Raw genomic sequence first — 4,531 nt, 5'->3', positions numbered from 1 at the left:
TCTGACAAAAAAGGCGGACCAATTGGAAGGGGACGAGAAAACTAAACAAAACTTCAAAGTTTGAAATGATGTTTGATGTTATAATTACGGAGAACTTGGCAGTATGAGCCACTTATCAGCATGACATTATACCCCTCTGTCCTGGATGCATGCACTGATATAGCTGGGAAGGGTGTCTTGAAACCGTTGTATCCTCTTGACATCCAAGATACTGGCTCTTGGACATAGTTGACGTGCAAGTTGGTCCCACACATGTGGAATTGGGGATGGATCTGGGGATCTTGACTGGTCACGGAAGTACCTTAACATCATGCAGACAGTTCATATAAGCAAGTGACACGTGTGGAAGAGCGTTGTCCTCCTGAAAAATGGAACCACGATAACGTCGCAAGAGAGGGAACATATGAGGAAGCAGGACGCCCGAGGTGTCCCATTGAGTTGCCAAAGTGCCCTCAGTCACTTCCAGCCGTGACCTGAAGTCATACCTGATGGATCCCCACATCATGACACACTGCTATGCCTCTCCAATACATTAGAAGATGATAACACCATTCCGAACGAAGTCGCTTGTGTTGTGCTAATGGAAACCTACGCAAACCCTTGACGATGAGTATTCTTGCCCCGATGTTCCCATGTGGTCCAACGTTGGGCCACTGTCACATTCAAATGCCCCACAATTTTGTATACTCCATGACTTCCAATAGCTGGCAAAATGGAAAACCAGCATGAGGCCCATTTCAAACTGTTGGGTGCCATTCTGGTGGCTGTTCTGTCACAAAGAACTGAAACTCCAATCACTGACATACCTGCCGACGGGGTGTGCTTTTATTCTCTCCTGAAACAAGCTAGTCCACAATACCTGGATATCCTGGAAACTGGCACTTGACGTCCCAGTTGGTCCCACCCATATCCAATTGGGGACAGTCTGGGTATATTAGTGGCAACGGAAGTGCCGCAATATCACGCGCCGATAACCAAATATTGACACAGAGCGCACTGTTCTCCAAAATCATCGACAGGCCGCCAAATGCAATGTTCTCATCCCAATCGATATGAACGAATCATTGCCTCTTTCACACATAAAACTTGAGGAATGTTTGACCATCATGACTTGGAACAGTGGTGTGTGGTCTGCTGATCTTAGCTGCACTTCTTGGCAATTTTCTTGCGACTGATATTTCAATCCAATTGTGGTTTGGATTTAGATGCGTCCTGGATGTGCGTGACTGCTATTTAGAAATGACAGTCGAGGTAATAGATCCAAAATCTTGTCGAAAGCCACCATATGTTTCATTTCTATCGACGTCACTGTTAAAAATTCAGAGGTGAGACGTGATGAGGAACACGTACTGTCTCTTAAGTTCCAATATAGTACCGAAACGTACCTTTAGAAACCTAGTACCCCAATTACGAAGAAATTATTATCATGACGAGAAATTCTAACAGCGAAAGGCTGTAAAGAGGCGAATGGCTGCCTTCGAGCTGTGGTACTGCTGGAGGATCCGAAGAGGACTGATGCACCTATTTGTTTTTTTTTTTGGGGGGGGGGGCGGAGGACCATGGAAAGGGTGCATGGTAAACGACTTCGTATAGAATTCATCACACCGGTAGTTGCGGACTTGCGGTGCTAGGCAATAACGGCACTGAACAGCGAAGTTGAAAATCGCTCTCGATGGTGTATTCGAATCTTAAGACCGAGATAGAGTGCTACGTGGCCTTCCGCCCTAGTAATAGTATATGAGGTGGGAGTACTCGATGCTACTCACAACAGCTTTCTGGACAGATAAATAAGTGTGATATCAACAGTGATTTACGTCCGTTCTGCATTTTAATTGCTGTCGCTTTCATTAAGCCATTAGAAAGAGCAATATTAAATGAGATCATTAATATCTTGTCGCGTAGCAACTCATCAGAGAGATATGTGCAACTCACTTACCGACTGCAATTAAGAGAATCGTATGCTGGAAATTGTATCGTAACAAAAACACTGAGCAGGAGACGCAAATGACACTGCAAATTGTTTTCCTTGGGCGCAGTGATTAATGCGGAGCACTGCCTGACCTGCGTCCGTGAGAGACCAGGATGATTTATTTCGCACGACAGAAATGGAGCGAGAGGCGAAGCACATCCAGGAATTAGACACCTCCGCAGTGTACCCAACCTACCGCGCATTACGCTAACGAGATTAATACGCCCACGGAAACCTTCATTTTCTGAAACGCCTTTTTGAGACGGCTGGTAACAGCGTGTTCTTTTTGGCCATGATGTCCCTCCCACCTCACCCACATTACTTTGTTCTGGCGATCAAGGATGTCGTATCCGATAAACCAACGAACAATGCAGAGTCCAAACTCTTGACTGAAATGGCGCTGACTCAATTTTCTTCCGACATGAGCCAGCGAGTTCTTGATGCGTGAGGTACGAGGAAATTATTCAGGCTTCGCATTCTGTAGTATAATATAGCTTTCCTTCCACTTAAATTTCTCTCCATTATCCTACCATATGTCACTAATGCAGTTCAGAGACTTTCGATTGATTAGAGTATGTTCTCCATGTATTTCTATTCTTTTCGTATCCGTATACTTTCCGTTCAACTTATTCGATAAATGCTGTTACACATTTCGTATTTGAGTTCTCTGACCTGACTTTATATCATTTATTGGGTTGAGGTGGGGTTAAGGGCGGCGTATTCAAACCAACTGCGGCGTGTGGTTAGTACTATTTCTCTGCCTTTGATTATCTTTGTTCTTTTATTTCTTAATCTGTTTTTCTAATTCTGTACCAAGCAGCTTGTCCATTTCATTTAACAGTCCCTCCAAGGCTTTCTCATTACCGAAAAGTTAGAATTGTCATATGTGCCCCTTTTCACGCGCACACACACGTTTTTGTTCCTGAAATATACAAACAAATTTTAGGAATTTATTGGCAAGTAAGAAATGTACATATATTCTGTGGTGAACTACATCGAGATGCCAGTTAATAAGTAGTAAGCGTAAACTGGAAACATGTCGTACACATCGTTCAGCACCAACTTTTCTACTTCCACATTTACGAAGCGAACGTATGGCAAGATGCGCTGCTCTTCCTAGGATATTCCTGTTTTTATTACAGTTCTATCCCCATTTTTTATTCTCTTTAAATGGCTCTAACCACTATGGGACTTAACATCTGAGGTCATCAGTCCCCTAGACTTAGAACTACTTAAACCTAACGACATCACACACATCAACGCCCGAGGCACGATTCGAACCTGCAACCGTAGCAGCCGCGTGGTTCCGGACTGAAGCGCCTAGAACCGCTCGACCACAGCGGCCGGCTTTTATTCTCTATAGCATGCGATTTATTCGTATAATCTCTCACAAATTTCGTCCACAAAAAATACTCAGAGGAAAGTTAGATGTCAGACTGAGATTCACTGAAAGATTCTTCAGGAAGAAGTATGAAGTTTACAAAACCTAGTTTGACTTACACGTAACTACTGCTCATCATTAGGGGACAAACCAGATAGGGTTGATAGATGAAATGGAGAATATCCAAAGAAGAGCAGCACGTTTTGTCACTGGTCCGTTTAATAGGCGCGACAGCGTAACCTACATGCTCATCGAACTCTAGTGGCAGTCGCTACAACTGAGGTGTTGTACATCGGGTGAGGTTTACTGTTTACATTCAAGAGAACGTACTTTTCTTTAAAAGTCAACTAGTATTTTGTACGACGTCGTTAGACGATTAGCGAATAAGTTAACATAGCAAACAGAAGATTTATTTGACTTGTAATTCTCCAAGTGTACGAAGACTCATTACAAATAATGCAGTAAGAAATAAAGTCCAGCTCTCAATGTCAATAAGGAGAGGCTGTCTGAACTAAAGTACAAACGATGGTGTCGTAGTCGCGACTAGGCGACATCTGTCTAGCAACACGTAACGAAGAGACTTGAAGTGTGTGGCTGTCGCCGGTCGACCTATATTGCACCAGCGGTGAGCCTTCGTGGTACGGAACTGCTAGGGGTGTGGCTAAGTGGGTGTGCACCATTGGGTCCGTCGGAACCCACACGACTGGTGTTGGCGTCTGACGGAAATGTGCAATATTGTTGCCAACTCTGATACCTGCGGGGTGGTATCGATACGTGATACCACAACTAGTATACGCCATTCTTCCTACGTATATCTCGCGAAAAGACCATGAACATACAACTAGAGGCATACTAACACTCGCTGTTCCAGCGCAGCATTCGTGACTGAAACAAGAGAAGGGGGACGTGACAGTGGTTCCCTAGGTATCCTCCGCCACTCACCGTAAGGTTGCTTACGGAGTACAGGCGGATATGAAAATGACGCATGGTTTCAAACGTTCAAGTCTAGGGCAGACACGAGTTACTCTGTGCTGAGACAATGGTCTATAAACCTACGTTTCTGTTAGATCGCTAGCTCAGAATGTAATGGGCGTTACAGCTTCTGTGCTATGTACTCTGACTCTACAAGAGGGCCGGCCGGTGTGGCCGTGCAGTTCTAGGCGCTTCAGTCTGCAACCGCG

Source organism: Schistocerca serialis, chromosome 6 (assembly GCF_023864345.2).
Source record: "Schistocerca serialis cubense isolate TAMUIC-IGC-003099 chromosome 6, iqSchSeri2.2, whole genome shotgun sequence".
Classification (NCBI taxonomy): Eukaryota; Metazoa; Arthropoda; class Insecta; order Orthoptera; family Acrididae; genus Schistocerca; species Schistocerca serialis.
This window is presented reverse-complemented; position numbering follows the sequence as displayed.